The 20,395-nt window shown below is 40.7% G+C and overlaps 1 protein-coding gene across 1 annotated transcript in view; it reads left to right on the forward strand.

The window, feature by feature from the left end:
• The first annotated feature begins 5,392 nt into the window (after positions 1-5,392).
• LOC134212928 (mucin-2) overlaps positions 5,393-20,395 on the forward strand; it is a 303,320-nt gene continuing 288,317 nt past the window's right edge. Inside the window, exon 1 of the mRNA XM_062691275.1 lies at positions 5,393-6,096. The gene's annotated coding sequence lies outside the window, so the exon portion shown is untranslated. The remainder of the gene's footprint in view (positions 6,097-20,395) is intronic.

Below are 20,395 nucleotides of genomic sequence, written 5' to 3' on the forward strand. Positions count from 1 at the left end.
CGCGAATGATCAGTTATTGACCGACCCAACTGACCAGCTGAAACGCTGGTTCGAGCACTTCGAACAACTTTTTCAAGTGCCAGCCAGGCCATCACCACCTCGGCATGATCTGCCTAGGATTCGACGTATAACACGCGTCAATACCGAAGCTCCATCACTGCTAGAGATTCAAACAGCCATCCAAAGCATGAAATCGAATAAAGCCCCAGGGGTCGACCGCATATCAGCCGAGATGCTCAAAGCTGACCCCATGACATCCGCTCAACTACTGCATCGCTTATTTCGTAATATCTGGGACACCGCAACTTTCCCGGTCGACTGGATGCAAGATATCTTAGTGAAGGTGCCCAAAAAGGGTGACCTAACTGTATGCGATAACTGGCGAGGCATTATGTTGCTGTGTACCGTTCTCAAAGTTCTGTGCAAAATTATCCTAGCCCGGATTCAGGAGAAGATCGATGCGACTCTCCGGTGGCAGCAAGCCGGATTCCGTGCCGGAAGATCCTGTGTCGACCATATTGTCACGCTCCGCATCATTCTGGAGCAGGTCAACGAATTCCAAGAGTTGGTATTCATTGACTACGAAAAAGCTTTCGACCGTCTCAATCACGAGAATATGTGGGGCGCCCTGAGACGCAAGGGGGTTCCTGAGAAAGTCATCGGCCTTATCGAAGCACAGTACGAGGCCTTTTCGTGTAGAGTGCTGCACAATGGGGTCCTGTCCGACCCTATCCGGGTCGTAGCTGGTGTGAGGCAAGGATGTATTCTATCACCGTTACTGTTCCTCATCGTAATCGATGAGATTCTGGTAGATGCGATTGACCGTGAACCAAACCGCGGGCTGTTATGGCAGCCTATAACCATGGAGCACCTAAACGACTTCGAATTGGCTGATGACGTTGCACTCCTCTGATATGCAGAGTAAGCTCAACGAACTTGCCGAGCGCTCCTCCTCGGCAGGTTTAGTCATCAACGTCAACAAAATCAAATCGTTGGATGTAAACACGGTGACTCCTTCCAGTTTCACAGTAGCCGGGCAACCAGTGGAGAATGTTGAAAGCTTCCAATATCTTGGTAGCCAAATGGCGTCAGACGGCGGTACCAAGATCGACAAAGGCGCACGGATCAAGAAAGCAAGGGCTGCCTTTGCGAGTTTAAGAAATATCTGGAAAAACAGGCAGATAAGTGAACGCACCAAAATACGAATTTTCAACTCTAACGTAAAATCTGTGCTGTTATACGCTAGCGAAACATGGTGTGTATCAGTGGAGAACACTCAACTGCTGCAGGTGTTCATTAACAGATGCCTGCGGTATATAATTCGGGCCTGGTGGCCTCACAACTGGATCTCAAACAACGAGCTCCATCGTCGTTGTCACCAGAGGCCGATAGCAACAGAAATTCGGGATCGGAAGTGGGGCTGGGTCGGCCACACTCTACGTAGGGGCGGAAACGAAATCTGTAAACAAGCATTGGACTGGAACCCAGCGGGACATCGCAGCAGAGGCACACCCAGAGGCTCATGGCGGCGAAGCCTCAATAAAGAAATAAAAGAAGTAGACCGAAATCTAACCTGGCAACAGGTTAAAGCGATAGCCGGGCAACGCTCAGGATGGAGATCTTTCAAGTCGGCCCTTTGCACCACCGGAGGTGTACAGGATCCATAAGTAAGTAAGTAAAAAACATTCATCAAGCACTCACTGAATGATTTTTTTAATTGTTAAAAATTGTAAAAAATAAAAGAGCAGATTATTTCTGACTGTGTAGGACCACTCTGATTCATTCTTCTTACTCGCCCCGATTCTCTTTCTTTCATTTCCTTGTAGTATACTGTGGCAGAGTTATGATTTTATGGTATTTGAAATATTTTAAATTTTTGTTTCCATTATTGTATATGGCAACAAAACACATTTTAAAGTAAGATAAACAAATTATATCAATCTCCCTGACTTTCTGTTGCAAACGGTAATAAGTTTATGATATCTGCAAATGAGATTAATTTGGCATAAACAACCATCCTCATAGCTTATGATAGTTCTAGAACGTTTGGGTAAATTGGTTAGAATTCACGGGAAAACGCTTGAAATCTGGTCCATGAGAAGTTCTGAACACCTTGAAAGATTCTTTGACGATCATGGGATTTTCTGGTAGTGCACTACAAATCACTACGATTCATAAAAAAATGTGAAAGTTAATAAAAAGTTGTAAATTTATGGAACCCGTAATCTCTGCTGGAAGCTTGTAGAAATATTCGAATATCATAAGAACTGCAATACTTCTTAGAAATTCTTAATAAATCTTGGCAGTAGTATTGTACGCCTCTGTTTGACAGGGTAGGCCGTTTGGCAGAAAGGGCCATTTCGCCTAAAATGGCCTAAAATGTAATATGTCCGAAAATGTCATTCAGCGGAATTGATCATTTGGCCGAATAGCCGATTGGTCGTATAGCAGAAAGGGCCTTTTGGCCGAAAATGTCAGTTGGCTGAATGGGTCATATGGCCAAACATGTCGTTTGGCCGAACAATATGACATGTGAAAAATGTGAAGTGATGAATGACAATTAGAAAGTGTTTAGAGAAAATGAGAAATACGAAGCAAAGATGTGACAAATGAGGAATGAGAAGTGAGAAGTGGGACGTCACTTTTTGCACTTCTCATTTCTTATTTCTCACTTCTTACTCCGTAATATTCATTTTTTACAGTGAGAAATAAGAAGTGCTAAACTAGTTGTGACAGATGACGAGTGAGAAGAGGTTTTCGATTAAATCGGTTAAATCGTTTGAATGACGTTTTCGGCCAAACAAAATTTTCAACGAAATGACATTTTCGGCTAACGAAATGACATTTTCCACAAGCAAGTACAGTCTCAATTCAATTCGATTCAACAGAACAGTAGGATCGATTGAATGTTGCGTTTATTTGCATGCTCCGAATATGTGCATGAAAATACATTCAAAATAACAACATATTTTTATCTGTGTAGAAAGTATTTTAATGGATAAAAACTGGACAAACATAATTATGAATGTGTGAATCAAAAGTTTTAACTACTTAGTGCTTAGATCGATTTTAGAAAGTAATAGAATTATTTTGATCTGCTCTAGCTGATGTCAGAAGAACAACAGTACCCAGGCTACACTAGCAGCTTAGTACGCAAACCTTAACTGGCAATCAATTTTTGTCGGAAAATTCGTGGAAGCGTGAGTATTAGAACTTGCGAGGACCAGAGCTCTACAGAGCTATGTTGAGCACTTTTTCCCGCATGTCAACTCACCATTTCGTAGTCGTTTGTTCCATTTCATTAAAAATGGCGGTAAATATAGTAAGTTAATAAATTATTTTTGTGCTGTCATCAGCTGCTATTGCGTAAAATTTGTGTACGGTTGTTAGAAAATAAAGATAAACTTAAAGGTAAAATGTGCCCTAAATGTGCGAAATTGTGCTCATTTTTTGTCCCGTCTAGCCAGATCGACTTTTATATATTACTGCCGCTCGATAACTGCAACGTATTTCAGACGTCAAACAATTGTCATTCGACGTCAGATGTCATCGACTTTCACATCAGTTTGAAGTTTAGCGGTCTGGATAGTTTGGAGTATCCAGCGAGCAAGTAAGTACAGTGCGTATAGTCTTCGGAATTCTCACTCATATGTTTATAAACCTAGGATTAATCCATTTATCGGAGTGTAATCTTTTATGTTCCCCTGTGCTGCCGTAATCTGAAAAAGTGATGTTTTAACCATTTTCCGAATATGGTGTTAACGAGTAGTTTCTTGGGTCTAGTCTGTGCACTTTCCCATAGGTCTGGCACATGAGGCCATCCAATAGTCTGTTGTTAGTATACTTCAGTTTTGTTTTTAAAATGTGAAAAGGACTCACCGACAACAGTTCACCTATCTACTTCATGAAATTCTGTGAAATTCTCAATTGATTAAAATCATTGTCATTTGAAAATGGTTATGCACAACACTGACTGGTGCAAAGGTTATCAAAAGGAGGGAGTGGGTGCGTTAATATATTGATCTTGTTTTTGATTCGATCAGAATAACGTTTTGATTCGTAAACATAATTGAAAATTTTTGAACGTCTATACAACGCATATCTTGCGTTTCAAAACGCAACAAAGTCTAAAATCTTTGTTCCACGGTTTCTATGATTTAAAGTATAAGCCACTTTTATGTAACGTTTGTATTCAGTCTCCTAATATATTATAGAACTTGTTTAAACTACGAGACATTGAAGAAGGTTTTACCGTTGAGCTCCAAATACGTCAAGTCAAGTTGTGGAATTAAATGGAATAGTTTAAACTCGTGTTATGACAGTTGTATATAATAATATTGCACGTATAGTTGTCAATTTAATCACACCAGACCAGAAAAATTTCAAATCGAAAAAGAAACAAATAAAGTTAATAAATGTCTACAAAAGTTCTTGGTTTACATTATTATGGAAGATATAATGAACCACAATAGATATTAAAATCTGTCATAGAGATTCTTCTCACCAAACCACCCATCTAACCAACGCACCTACCAATACTCTATGTACCGTTAATCAGAGTTCGCCCTTTGAGGTATGCAAATTATAACCCCTTTTCTAGGTCTAGCGACCCGACCACTACTCTGAATGGAAGAGAGAAAAAAAAACAAATGGAAAAACGGATCTCCACAAATACATTCACAGTTACAGAATTTTGCTCTTGACATTCCGACCCATTGCCGCAAATTAATTACCGACACAGCATATGCATTGAATCTGTTTCTTGGGTGCTGCTCTTTCTCTGATAAATCCCATCAGACCTGCATAAAAATCGAATAAGACAAAAACGCCGCGTACTGACCGAGCGATCAATGCCCGGACCGCGCTTTCACAACCACAAGCCTACTCGAAAAGCCCTGATTCTTCGCGATCGTCTGCTTAGAGAATCAAAAAGGGACCCACGGAAATCTCCCGCAAGACTTACCATCTCGCTCGCAAACATCGCACCCAACATAAGGTTGGCGCCGCATCGCATACGATGCAATGCAATGTTTCTCTCTCTTTAACTTTTATGCTGCGGCTTCCTCTCTCGCATCGCGAAGAAGCTCCATTGGCAGCGGCGCAATGTGGATCCAGCGCATAACTGCGATCGCTCTCGCGATCAATCAAACCACCTCGAGGCAGATAATGCGCTTTGCACGGCCCCGACCAGCAGCAGAGAGGAGGTCGAAGAAAACCGAGAAAATTTGAAGAAAGAGAATGATCCACGGGAAGGTAGGAAGTGGGGCAACTGGTGGAGAAGAGGAGATCTTGAACTTGAACGAACGAACGGAGTTCGCGCGATCGCCGTCTTCGGGTGGTTGCTGCAACAACGGATGAGCTTTACCAACAGTTCTTCGATTATTCTTCGCTGGGTAAGGCCAAACTTTCGCGCGGTCGCTCACGGTTGCGTAGAGTTTACGATCTACGTTGATTAGAGGTGCTCCAGATACGCGATTAGGCGAGAATTTATTGGCAGTGTCATAAGTGTATGGATCAAAGTGAATTCCGAATAACGATGCTCGTTGGAATCTGTGTTTGATAAGAAAATTATGCAGATTTCGTGAAGCAATCGAGGTTTGATTTTCGTCGCTAGGAAAAGCTTCCTTTCGTCAGACATAACTGCATCTGAAGTGGAACTTTACAGTTCAACCATTCTGACAACCATCATCGCCGTTTTCGTCACGGTTGTGGAGTCGGAGTGTCGTTTCTGTGCTTTGCCGTTTTGTGCGCCCGTTCTTAGGGCTGGGAAGATAGTGTCTAACTGTGTTTGCTGGGAAATAATCTGGAAATCGCTAGAATTTTGAGGAGAAGTGAATTTGTCATCGCGAAAGCCTTCCGTTGGCAAAGGTGCAAAGATAAAGTGAAAAAGATATCAAACGATACTTTGGCAGAGAAGAGGGTCATTTCCACAATCGAGAAACAGAGGATGGAAAAAATGATTTGAATACTGTTGGCGTGGAGTGCCATGGATTGGAGTGGTGGGGCTGGAATCAAAAAGCTGTGCTGGAGTGACACACATCAAAAAAGATCAAGCGAGACTTGAGCAGCATCGGACGTGAATCAACAAATAAAAAGGTGAATATGGAGTGAAAAATGAAAAATGAAACCATTTGGCACATAGATTTATGTGCTCTTGCACTGTCACTGTGGGATTCAAGAGGGCTCAAAATGGGAAAAAATATGTTTCTCAACACTTGTACTCACTTCCTTTTATTGATGACAAATGAAGTAAAGCAACATACCGAGCAATGAAAAGCTGTAATCAAATTCTAAAGAAAGTATGGTAGAAAACGTGATAATAGTAGTGAAAGCCGTATATATGAGGAAACTCAAAATATCGCTGATAAGAGAAGACACTTTTTGATGATCTGAAAAACGAGTTTTCGGAGAATATTCAACTGAAATACACTCTTCTATTAATGAAGAAGCACTTGGTGATAATTCAAGAACATTAAAAAAGAATCTTTCAATTGGTGGAGATAATTATAAAGTCAGTTTGAGAAGCAAAATCTCGGTTCCTATTGATAAAATTGAGTTGAAATTTTTGTCTTCCAACATAAAATGTCTTGACTTTCAAATATAGGAAAGTAATTTGCATGTATATTGGTTACTTATGCCGATTTCAGACGGTAATAATTTTAACACCACACCATTCTAGGGGGATCTATATTAAAGTAGCAGCGTCTCCATTATTTTGAATAGCCTATTTAGTCTATGAGTTGAATCACTTGATAAAGAGTGTCTTGACAGTGAGAATTAGATATGCGAACTTGTCATTTAGATTCTCTTTATCTAGGTAAGAGGCTTGAAGTATGAATGGGCTTTGAGGCTTTCTGGGCGGATCCTGTTATTTGTGTCGCTTTTTGGCCTGAAAGTTTTCTCCAGGGCAAACGTCTACTGACTCTGAAACGGGCAAACGCGTTCTCCGAAAGATAGTCATTTTATATTTAGCCTCAATTCAAGAAAAAAAAACACTCTTTGGTAGAAGAAGTCTCAGTACAAGGTTACTAAACATATGTTTTAAAAATATAGCCTAGGCCTAGGCCTAGCTTATTATTTCACCCCCCTGGTCATGCATCCCTTCGGCATGGGTCGCTTGACGCCTTGGGATAAGGGGTTAGGGACGATGGTCCCGGTCTAACTCGCAGTGGCCATGGGGAGGGGTCGTCAAGCCCTTGGACGAAGTCCCTGCTGCCCCGCGAGGTGATGTCTGTGTGTGCGTGTGTGTGTATGTGTATGTGTGGGTGCAAAATAATCTCACTCTTTTTCAGGCACTTATCCTTAACCGATTTGCTCGCAACAAAATGTATTCGACGCGGAATCTTGTCTCATTGTTTCGTATTGAAAACTGGCGGAATCGGACTATGTGGTTCGGAGTTATGGCCAAAATCCGTTTTTTTTTACAAAAATAACTCATTTTCAGGCCTCAGCCGATTTGCTCGCAACAAGTTGCATTCGACGCAGAATCCTGTCCCATTGTTTCCTATTGAAAATTGGCTGGTCCGGACTATGGGCTCAGAATACTTTTTTTTTCATACCAAAAATGCGTAGAAATTAGAAAAAATCGAGAAAGGCACCATCACCGCTAGGTGGAAATCTGGGTTTTTATTAGCAAACATAAAAAAAATCGATTAACTAGGCCAGAGAATCACTTGCAGTCCGTGGCTATTCTTAGAGATTCAGAAACACAGAGTGTTCATAAGAAGTCTTACTCCGTGGGTATATCGTCTGCAAACTTGAATGAATTTCTGAATAAAACCATATAATTTTCTAGGAGTTCCCAAGTTTTTTTTTCTAGAATATTTGGAAAGAATTTAGTTAATGATGGAATTGGGATTATCTTTCAGGTGCCTCTGATTGAATCCTCTTTAGACGTCCAGAATTTCTTCCGGAATTTTGTAAACCACGGCTGCTCTGCCTAAAAGAAATTATAATTAAAATCTTCCCATGACCCAGAAACACGCATGGACTTCCCAAGGATTTGAATTTGCAGGGACCTTCATGTGCCTCCAAAAATAATTTCAGACTTTTAAAAATTCTTAATAACGAATGATTTGTTTATCGGCTTTATCGGTCATTTCTACTCAAAGTATGAGGGAGTAGATAATCGAAAGATAATTGAAAATCATTAGATTGAAAGCCATTCGCTAGGGCGCGAACAAGTATGAAGCGATAGAGGGTGAAAGGGAGAAAGGAAGACCATCTATTGAACAGGGGTGACATTGCGCATCTCGAATCGAATCACTCGATTCGTAAGTTTTTCGATTCGTTTCGAAAAAATAGCGGCATTATGTATTTCGTTCGACTTCATTCAGTCGCAGTACAAGATTTCGAATGGTGTTGTACTAGTTCAATCGAGTATGTTCTGTCAAACGTAATGTAAACAGAGAGAATAAGAGATAGCTGTCTCCGTGTTTAGTATGCCGCCTGCAGGAGAGACAACCTTCAGCGCATGGCGAATGTGAGTAAACAGAGAGAATAAGAGTAATTTCATCTGCGTGTAGTATGTATGTTGCCTGTTGGATAGGCATCCTTCATGGCATGAATTGACAGTTAATTTATAAACAAGCAAATTGTGCTCGATGACTTTGAAAAGCAATATTATTTATTGAGCAGTTGCAACCGATTAAAACATTATGCCGATACGACATGTTTTGTAAATTGAGATATTGTTACGACACAAATTATAAGTTTTATGTTTATTAGAATTTATGCCACAGATCCAATTTTGAGCTAAATAATTTAAAGCTTAATTTAAATTTAATAAGAAGGATTCGATAATAAATTACTTTGATGTTTCTATGTGTTTTAGTTAAATGCACTTGATTCATCTCATGCGCGTTTTTTTATTTAACTCATTTTTTTTACAGAGATTGTGGAATAAACACGTTTTTACGCAGATTTTCCTCATGGATTTTTCACGCGGTTTATCGAAAACGTCAAAATTACGTGAAAACTTCGAAAAACCGATTTTAGTTGAAGTCGTTTTTACGCGGATTTCGGGATAATTAGAAATTGCATATTGTCAGGGAACTGTAAAAGTAGGTATACTTATGACATTGTTTTCCTCAAGAAACAATAATAAAACCATAAAACATTTATTCTCTTCTCGTAGAGAAATAATATTATCAATTTCCCACCTTATCGGCCGCGACGATTTGAAATCGCAAAACAAATTGACGACAAAATCGTCGCCAGCAGAAATAACCATAGATCTGTCCAAAGATAGATCTGTCCAAGACCAAAATTTTATATACTCAATAATCACATTATTTCCCAAAATTGAGCCCTGTTTTTAATGCAGATTGACATTATTTTCTAATAAAACTAACATAATTTTAGAATAAAGATGCTGGCGACGATTTTGATAGTGCCTAAAAAATGGTCGGAGCGTTTTGTTACCAAGGAAACAGACAATAACAAATTATAATTAAAAACTTTCAGCAAGAAATGACTCTCGAACAATATTCGAAAGCTAAAAAAGGTGACGAGTGTTTTTCATTCGACTTGAGTCGTTTTTCAGTGTGCTATCGAGCATCCATAATGCCAAAACATCTCGTTATTCTTGTACCTCCTCGAGCATACTCGAACGATGAGTCGTTTTCGAGATCGAATCGAAACCCGTAATGCCAAACATGTTCGACTCGATAGAATTACGTTCGAATCGAGATGCACAATGCCACCCCAGCACACAATCGAAGCGTGAATCTTCTTGCCTAACGCCCTGGTTGTGGACGGCTTGGTTAGTGGTATGGAAACCACCGTGCCAAGACAGCCTGTAAACCGTTATCTTCTTCTTCTATATATAAAAATGAGTTTACATTTCCTTTGAGGCAATATAACTCACGAACGGGTTGACTGATTTTCGTGATTTTCTCACAAACCGAGTCCTCTTGAGGTCAGCTGTGTTTCTATATATAAAATGTCACTAAATTTAAGGAGAAAGTTGAGAAACTGTTAAAATACAATATTGAGGCAAGTGGTAAGGAAACCCAAAACGATCGCGCAAAAAATGATCTAGAGTTTGGCGCTGAATGAACTCAACAAATGACAGTAAGAATGCAAAATAGTATAATCCCAAGCAAGGTCGGGTACGTTCAACTAGTTAAAAAATTAAAATGTCCATCAAAACCAAGCTTCTGCACCTCTGGACAAATTTTTAAAAAATCCCTAGGAGGATTCTCGAGAAATCTTGATTTGCAGTTTTTTGCTTTTTTTTTTTCAAAATAATGCATATAAGAATCCAAAAATTACACCAAAAACCATAAAAAACATCCAATAGGTGTCCAAGTGGTTTTCAGTGCCGTATTATTTCATTTATATCAAATATTTGACATCACAATAAATGGTTCGAGGCCACATCTCTCCATCTTCGGTTGCGCCTTACGCTCGCCGAGTCGTTTTGTACCTGATCAGTCCACCTATCTCGCTGCGCTCCACGCATTATTGTACATTCAGGGTCGGAAACAAACACTATTTTTGCAAGTTTGCTCTCCGGCATTCTTGCAGCATGCCCTGTTAGCGAGTACTACTCATCGAGCTCTTTAACAGAAAAATGGAAAACATGCATGTTGAAAAATGGCTGTTACGTCACTTTTCCAGATTACGGCAGTGTTATACTCGATCATAGTACTTATTAACTCTTGAAAGTTGTTCTATTCTGCGGGATTTTGTAAAAGTGCAATGATGAAGAGCTTTTCCCTACCGCCATCCTTGGAGTCATTACTAGCCCGATGATCCGTTTGCGAGGAAATCTCAGATAATGATTTTGAAAAAGCTCCGTCAATTCCAACTGTTACGGCATTCGACGAAGATCTAACCTGTTATAAAATGCTTAACAACTACACTACCTCAAACAAATCTTTAAGCTGCCGGTTTCTTTGCGCCTCTTTTTTCCGTACTCCAGGTTAGATCTTCACTTCTGATGCTTGAAGACATTTTCTTACACTTGAATAATGAAAACATATGTAACACAAACTTTAATTTGAATAGAATACTATTTTCACAAGGTTTTGCTTATGCTAAGAATGTTTGTGGCCTTGGCATTCAACAAATAAACTGCTTTTCTTTATCACTTTATTTATACCACTTTTAAGACGGCTTTGTAGGTATTTTGGGAATAATAATAAATAAAAAATAGATTCTTTAGCAATTTCGTAGCTAAAAACTTGAAATCAAGATTTCTCGAGATTTAGGGATCTTTTTTAGGATTTTTTTTAAATAGGTCCAGAGGTACAGAACTACCACAGGAATCGATCCCTGTACTTGGTTTTGAAGGACATTTTTATTTTATAATAATGGTCTACCGGCGCACCGTGACCATCAAAGGCTAAAGTGATAGTTTTCTGTCAGAAACCCGTTTGCCTATTAGAATGACAAGCTTCATTAATCAAAATAAATAAAATAAAAAATATATCATAGCGTTCTTGGAAGAATTAAAAAAATTAAAACATTTTTATGAAAAAATAATTTAGTTCTTTTAGTGGAATGTCTTCAACTGTCATAAGACGAGTTTAGTACTTTCGATTTAATTCCACCACGTTTAGTAATCTTTGCAGATACGTATTTCGAACTCAACTGTGAGGCCGTCTTTAGTGTCTCGAATTTGACTCGACTACTTACCTTATTATTTAGTTCTATAATTTTGTAAGTAAGTTTCAAATCGGTCTATCCATTCTTGAGCTATGTAAGGTTGTTAGAATGCCAACTTTGATTCAAATATATAATTATTAAGAATATTAACGAATTAAGATCGGTCAAAGAAATTTATTGCTAAATAGCCCACCTGGGAAGCAGTGTTACGATGAACGGGGATACCTTCAATGTGGTTGAGGAATTCGTCTACCATGGATCCTTGCTAACGGCTGATAACAATGTTAGTCATGAAATACGAAGGCGCATCATTTGTGGAAGACGGGCCTACTACGGGCTCCTGAAGAAACTGTGGTCAAAAAAGATTCACCACCGCACCAAATGTGTCATGTACAAAACGCTGATAAGACCGGTAGTCCTCTATGAACATAAAACATGGACGATACTCGAGGAGGACTTACACGGAGTATTCGAGAGACGGGTGCTTAGGACCATATTTGGCGGTGTGCAAGAAGACAGTGTGTGGCGGCGAAGAATGAGCCACGAGATCGCCCAGCTCTACGGCGAATCCAGTATTCAGAAGGTAGCTAAGGCTGGAAGGGTACGATGGGCCGGGTATGTTGCAAGAAGGCCAGGACAGCAACCCTGGAAAGATGGCGTTCGCTTCCGATCCGACAGTTTTGAGACGGCGAGCGCAGCGAGTGAGATGGGCTGACAAGGCACAGAACGACTTGGCGAGCGTGGGGTGTATTCGACGATGGAGAGATGCGGCCTGGAAACGTGTATTGTGGCGTCAAATTATTGATTCAGTGTTAGTTATCTGTTTAGATGTAAACCAAATAAATAAAGTGAATGAGAATGTAGCGTTGCATCGCACGTCGCGTTTACTCTGGCTTACCTCTTTGCTGGGACAATTCATATACAATTATGGGCTGGAAATCATATAATGCTTTCTGAATTCTATATAATATTTTCATATTTTTTGTGAGGGTTCCTTTATTTCTGCAAAATTACAAAATGTTTATGAAGGATTTCAAATTCTTCCTTAATTCAAGGGAACTCTCTCTCGAATTTTCCCATTTAGTATCCAAAGTATTACATCGTAGAAGCACCAGCCATTTTTACATGTGAATGAAAAAAAATACATGTTCAAGTTCAATAGCAAAATATAAATATCAAGACTCAGGGATTGAATCCAAAAGAGAATGAACACATATCTCACATATACGATTTGTAGTAAGCATATGCGGTATTTCGAAAAAATTCGTTTCAGGTGGTTCGAAACGAAATTCCGCGGAATTTCGCGGAATTTGAGCATGGCGAAATCTGATTTCTTGATCTCGTTTCGTTTCGTAAAATTACAAAAATTTCGCTAGAGAATACTAGCTTCTAACGAAATTTAACGGAATTCCGCGGAATTTCGAAACAAATTCAAACTAATCCATACTCTATATTATAAAAAATTTTTGGCTGCGCCACCGAACAAAATCGTTAAGTTGTTTCCAAAACTTCAAGTTATAAAATTTTTTCTATTAACGCTTACTAACCCCATTCTTAGTCGACAAATACGTAAGTAGTTTTCTTCTATAAAACGTCTTCAGTGTTTCCATGATTAAAATTTTGTGATATTTTTTTTTACTATTTGCACAATATGAACGCGGAATCGATCGTGTTGCTGCTGGTCATGGGACGGCAGCTAGTCCGGGAGAACGCGAAGTGATAAAAATCTACCTCGCGTAGCAGAAATTTGTTTAACCAGTGTGCAATCGATCGTGTTGATGCTGATCACGCCAGCTAGTGTGGGAGAACGCGAAGTGATAAAACTTATGTCCAGCGTTTGTAATGCTCACTCAATCTCAGGAGCACAGGATGCTCCCTCACGAAAACTTTCAGGGAGAAATCACTTTTTGGGAAAGAAAAACAATCTGAATTACCTTCTCAACTAACCAACGATTCCTTTTCCGCAGCGCTCACGGAGATGCAGAGCATACCTCGGTCTCTTAAAACAATGAGTGTTACACTAATTTTCCTCTCCTAATACTAAATTGACTATAAGCACCGTTATTGACCAGCATCGTTATTGTTCATAACTTTTTTGTATCCCAAGAATATTATTTAATTGGTGAGCTATGCATATTTGCTGTTTCTCGGCCAATCATGATTAGCAACTACGACGTGTACAGTTAAGAAACGTTATCAAGCTCTTCTTCGACTATTTGCACAATATGTGAGGAACATTGCAGATTTGTGGGTATTTCTAGATCTACGCATGGAAATTGCAAAAAAAAATCCAGAGCGGGTTGAAAGATCATTGAAATTGCTGAGAATTCTATACTTATGATTGCTTTTAGCACATACTGACCATAACAGCTGTTCTCATCTGCCAAGGACACACACATTCATTTCATTCATTTATACATCTAAACAGATAACACTGAATCAACAATTTGACGCCACAATGCACGGTTCGAGGCCGCATCTCTCCATCCTCGGATACGCCCCACGCTCGGCAAGTCGTTCTGCACCTGGTCTGCCCATCTCGCTCGCTGCGCTCCACGCCGTCTCGTACCTGCCGGATCGGAAGCGAACACCATCTTTGCAGGGTTGCTGTCCGGCATTCTTGCAACATGTCCTGCCCATCGTACCCTTCCGGCTTCAGCTACCTTCTGGATACTGGGTTTTGAGTTGGGCGAGCTCATGGTTCATTCTTCGCCACCACACAGCGTCTTCTTGCACACCGCCAAAGATGGTCCTAAGCACCCGTCTCTCGAATACTCCGAGTGCTTGCAAGTCCTCCTCGAGCATTGTCCATGTTTCATGTCCGTAGAGGACAACCGGTCTTATTAACGTCTTGTACATGACACACTTGGTGCGGTGGCGAATCTTTTTTGACCGCAGTTTCTTCTGGAGCCCGTAGTAGGCCCGACTTCCACAGATGATGCGCCTTCGTATTTCACGACTAACGTTGTTGTCAGCCGTTAGCAAGGATCCGAGGTAGACGAATTCCTCGACCACCTCGAAGGTATCCCCGTCTATCGTAATACTGCTTCCCAGGCGGGCCCTGTCGCGCTCGGTTCCGCCCACAAGCATGTACTTTGTCTTTGACGCATTCACCACCAGTCCAACTTTTGTTGCTTCACGTTTCAGGCGGGTGTACAGTTCTGCCACCTTTGCAAATGTTCGGCCGACAATGTCCATGTCATCCGCGAAGCAAATAAATTGACTGGATCTGTTGAAAATCGTACCCGGCTGTTACACCCGGCTCTCCGCATGACACCTTCTAGCGCAATGTTGAACAACAGGCACGAAAGTCCATCACCTTGTCTTAGTCCCCGGCGCGATTCGAACGAACTGGAGTGTTCGCCCGAAATCTTCACACAGTTTTGCACACCATCCACCGTTGCTTTGATCAGTCTGGTAAGCTTCGCAGGGAAGCTGTTCTCGTCCATAATTTTCCATAGCTCTACGCGGTCTATACTGTCGTATGCCGCCTTGAAATCAACGAACAGATGGTGCGTTGGGACCTGGTATTCACGGCATTTTTGAAGGATTTGCCGTACAGTAAAGATCTGGTCCGTTGTCGAGCGGCCGTCAACGAAGCCGGTTCCCACGAACTCGTTCACTAATGGTGACAGACGACGGAAGATGATCTGTGATATTACTTTGTAGGCGGCATTAAGGATGGTGATCGCTCGTAAGTTCTCACACTCCAGCTTGTCGCCTTTCTAGTAGATGGGGCATATAACCCCTTCCTTCCACTCCTCCGGTAGCTGTTCAGTTTCCCAGATTCTGACTATCAGTATGTGCAGGCAAGTGGCCAGCTTTTCCGGGCCCATCTTGATGAGCTCAGCTCCGATACCATCCTTACCAGCTGCTTTATTGGTCTTTAGCTGTTGAATGGCATCCTTAACTTCCCTCAAGGTGGAAGCTGGTTGGCTTCCATCGTCCGCTGAACTGACGTAGTCATCTCCTCCGCTGCTTTGACTTTCATTGCCTGTACTCTCAGCGCCATTCAGATGTTCCTCGTAGTGCTGCTTCCACCTTTCGATCACCACACGTTCGTCCGTCAAGATGCTCCCATCCTTATCCCGACACATTTCGGCTCGCGGCACGAAGCCTTTGCGGGATGCGTTGAGCTTCTGATAGAACTTGCGTGTATCTTGAGAACGGCACAGCTGTTCCATCTCCTCACACTCCGCTTCGGGTCTGCTGTCTCCGCTTCCGTCTATAACGTTCCACGTTCTGCCGGGTACCTTGCTGCAGCGCGACCGCCCGCGCTGCGTCCTTCTCCTCCAGAATCTGTCTGCACTCTTCGTCGAACCAATCGTTCTGTCGACTTCGACCCATATACCCGACGTTGTTCTCCGCTGCGTCGTTAATGGCTGCTTTAACTGTACTCCAGCAGTCCTCAAGAGGGGCCCCATCGAGCTCACCCTCTTCCGGCAACGCTGCCTCGAGATGCTGCGCGTATGCAGTGGCGACATCAGGTTGCTTCAGTCGCTCTAGGTCGTACCGCGGCGGCGGTCGTCGGTACCGAACATTGTTGATGACGGATAGTTTTGGGCGCAGTTTAACCATCACCAGATAGTGGTCCGAGTCGATGTTAGCGCCACGATATGTCCTGACGTCGATAATGTCGGAGAAGTGCCGTCCATCAATCAGAACGTGGTCGATTTGTGATTCTGTCTGCAGTGGTGATCTCCAGGTGTACCGATACGGGAGGCTGTGTTGGAAGTAGGTGCTACGAATGGCCATATTCTTGGAGGCGGCGAAATCAATTAGTCGTAGGCCGTTTTCGTTCGTCAGCCGGTGAGCGCTGAACTTTCCAATAGTCGGTCTAAACTCCTCCTCTTGGCCAACCTGAGCGTTCAAATCTCCTATGATGATTTTGACGTCGTGGCTTGGGCAGCTGTCGTACTCACGTTCCAGCTGCGCGTAGAATGCGTCCTTATCATCATCAGTGCTTCCGGAGTATGGGCTATGGACGTTGATTATGCTGAAGTTGAAGAACCGGCCTTTGATCCTCAACCTGCACATTCTTTCATTGATCGGCCACCACCCGATCACGCGCCTTTGCATATCGCCCATCACTATGAAAGCTGTTCCCAGCTCGTGTGTGTTGCCACAGCTCTGGTAGATGGTATGATTACCTCTAAACGTTCGCACCATTGCACAATGGTCCCAGAGTCGAATCTAGCAAGACAAAAATGTTTGCGCCAAAACTATTAGTTTTAGATATATAGTGTCTTTGGGAAAAAAATTTCATATTTTTGACGATTTTTTCATGTAGTGAAATTAGGTGGTACCTATATTTCAGAAGTTCATAATATCAACTTTTTAATTTTGCGGTAAAGACTTGTGCAATGTTCCACAAAGTTGTAGAGCAATTAATTTTGAGCAACTTTGCCGAAGAAACCATTTTTCTATCACTTATGGTTCGCAAGTTATGAGCTTTTTAATAAATACGTTAGGGCGGTCCCTAAAAATCGGTATTCTTCACATAACTTTTTATACATTCATTTCTCGCATAAACTTTGTTCCGAGCACTTTTAGGACTTTTGAAGACGCACATTTTTGTTAAAGAACCATGGATCTCTCTCTTATAACAAAAAAGTTATTCGAGTTTTTGTATGAAAAACATGTTTTTTTCATATGCGTATATTTCAAAATGGAGCAAACCGATTTTCAATCTATTGGTTCTATTCGAAAGCTCGCACTTTTCTGCGTTTATGGTGGGAAAACTGAGAGAGCGTTTTTTGTTTAAAGCGTTTTATTTCATTTTGAAAAAAATATGTTTTTAATCGAAAAACGGCTATAACTTGATAAATAAACGAGATAGGTCCATGGGTCTTCAACAAAAAGATGTGCCTTTAGAAGTTCTAAATGTGGTCCATACAAAGTATCCCTCAAAAATCAATACATAAAAATATATTTATAAAAAACGGTTTTCGTAAGGAAATAAACGTTAGTTAGATCAAAGAAGGCTGGTCGACAGAGCGTATGATTTTTTTTGACGTTATTGTGCCTTGCAACAAAAATTACAACTTTCGTGATAATTTTCCAAAGCTCTCATAGATGTGAAAAATTTCTCCGCAGTACAAATAGCACGTGCTATGAAAGCATTCACCGCTAGGATGCACCACGTGGCGGCCAAATGCCACGTAATTAACGTAATAGTAATAAAAACATTTCAGTAGCTAACCACTGGTCATCTTCGCTTTCTCCCACTGGCGATACCGAAAAAAATCTAATCAAAACAAGATAGGCTTGTAACAAAGGCTATACTCAAAAGTGACGTATTTTTAACGCTACATATCCAACAGAAAACCAAGCTACTACCATTAATATGCATAGTAGCCTGATTTTCTGTTTGATGTTTAGCATGGCACACAAAAGACATGGCAGTCTCAACGCGTATGTAAACATTCAGTATGAATGAACCGGTGAACCGAGAAAATGCGCTCTCTAGTTCAGCCTACTTTGATCGATCTAACGTTCATTTCCTTACGAAAACCGTTTTTTAAAATATATTTTTATGTATTGATTTTTGAGGGATACTTTGTATGGACCACATTTGAAACTTCTAAAGACACATTTTTTTGTTGAAGACCCATGGACCTATCTCGTTTATTTATCAAGTTATAGCCGTTTTTCGATTAAAAACATATTTTTTTCTAAATGAAATAAAACGCTTTAAACAAAAAACGCTCTCTCAGTTTTCCCACCATAAACGCAGAAAAGTGTGAGCTTTCGAATAGAACCAATAGATTGGAAATCAGTTTGCTCCATTTTGAAATATACGCATATGAAAAACATGTTTTTCATACAAAAACTAGAATAACTTTTTGTTATAAGAGATAGATCCATGGTTCTTTAACAAAATGTGCGTCTTCAAAAGTCCTAAAAGTGCTCGGAACAAAGTTTATGCGAGAAATGAATGTATAAAAGTTATGTGAAGAATACCGATTTTAGGGATCGCCCTAACGTATTTATTAAAAGCTCATAACTTGTAAACCATAAGTGATAGAAAAATGGTTTCTTAGGCAAAGTTGCTCAAAATTAAATGCTCTACAACTTTGTGGAACATTGCACAATTCTATTCCGAAAAATTAAAAAGTTGATATTATGAACTTTTGAAATATAGGTCAACCTAATTTCACTACATGGAAAAAAATCGTCAAAAAATATGATTTTTTTTCCCCAAAGACACTATATATCTAAAACTAATAGTTTTGGCGCAAACATTTTTGTCTTGCTAGATTCGACTCTGGGACCATTGTGCATTGATCCCTTCCAACAAACCTCCTGCAGCGCTACGATGCCGAATCCACGGTCCTTGAGCACATCGGCGAGTATGCGTGTGCTCCCGATGAAGTTGAGAGATTTGCAGTTCCACGAACCGAGTTTCCAATCGCTAGTCCCTTTTCGTCGCAGTGGTCTTCGCCGATGGTTCCGGTCCGTACTCTCTTGTTGATTGTTCGTTGCTTATGATTTTTTAAAGGCTGGCTTTCCGGAGGACCATTCCTCCTTATTTCCGGTGGACCATGGTGCACAGTTTCACTTAGAGTCCCTCGCTGGCACTCGGACGATGATCAGCCGCCCCTAACATGGAGAACAGACGCTGTTGTGAGCCGATCCTGACATGGAGAACAGACGCTCAATAAGATTTGCACCTCCGAAGAGGAGCAAACCCCCTCTTCCCTGTCAGCATACGACCATAGTTCCCACCGGGGTTGGTTACCCGATCTTCCCTAAGGTTGCTCGTATCCCGGCCAGCACCGCGGGGAGGTAGGGATAGGAGTTGCTGGGTAAGAGGCTAAGGACCGCGAGATGGGGTCTATTTTATTCCTTCAGGTACGCGAAGTACCAATGGTACGCTTTACCCAGCATTTGCCGTGCCAAGGACACACACACAATAACTCAATTCTTCGAGCTGATTGTATATAAGACTATCGGTCTGTGAAATTCAATACATATCTTTGTGCATTTTAGAAAGGTGCATATGATTCTTCTAGTGAGCAAATGTATGCTATATATGTAGACGAGGAATGAGAAGGAATAAATTTTGGCAGATCTAGTAATATCAATTCTATATCTGCGTATACGCCTGGCAGATGTGGATACATAGTTAAGTATCCCACTAAATAAAAAAATAAATCTAAGCATTCGTTTTCAAATTTTTACTAAGTCAATACTGTAAAACCACGCTGACAAGACAATATGAAGTATGCTTCAGCATAATTACCTAATTCTTATGTGAACTAAGGTTTTAAACGAAATTTGAATCCGTCTATGAAAAATCCCACAATTTCTTTATTTGTATATACCTACTTATATAAAACTGATATAAAATTGATCAGATTCAGAAGCACACGCTCCACGATGAATTCCTATGAAAGCGGCACAAATTCTGAGGTATTGCCTTATCGCAAATTGTATATGCGGCGAGAATGTGGCGATTTATCACAGATTGTCTCTTCAGTTATTATAACTCTTTTGGTCGCAAAACAGTTATTCGACTTTGAAAAAGTGAAATCAGAATTGCGTACATAATGTAAAACCAATTCAATAAAAATTCCGCGGAAAAAAAATCAAAATTTCGTTTCGTTTCGAAAAATTTCGAATTAAATGAATCTTGATTTCGTATCGTTTCGAAGTTTCGAAAGAAATCTATATTTCGTTTCGTTTCGATCCGAATCAACATAGACATTTTAAATTTCGTTTCGTTTCGTTTCATTAGGAAAAAGTGTGTTATCGCATACCCTTAATTTGTAGTATACCA

This window comes from Armigeres subalbatus, chromosome 2 (genome assembly GCF_024139115.2).
Source record: "Armigeres subalbatus isolate Guangzhou_Male chromosome 2, GZ_Asu_2, whole genome shotgun sequence".
Lineage (NCBI taxonomy): Eukaryota > Metazoa > Arthropoda > Insecta > Diptera > Culicidae > Armigeres > Armigeres subalbatus.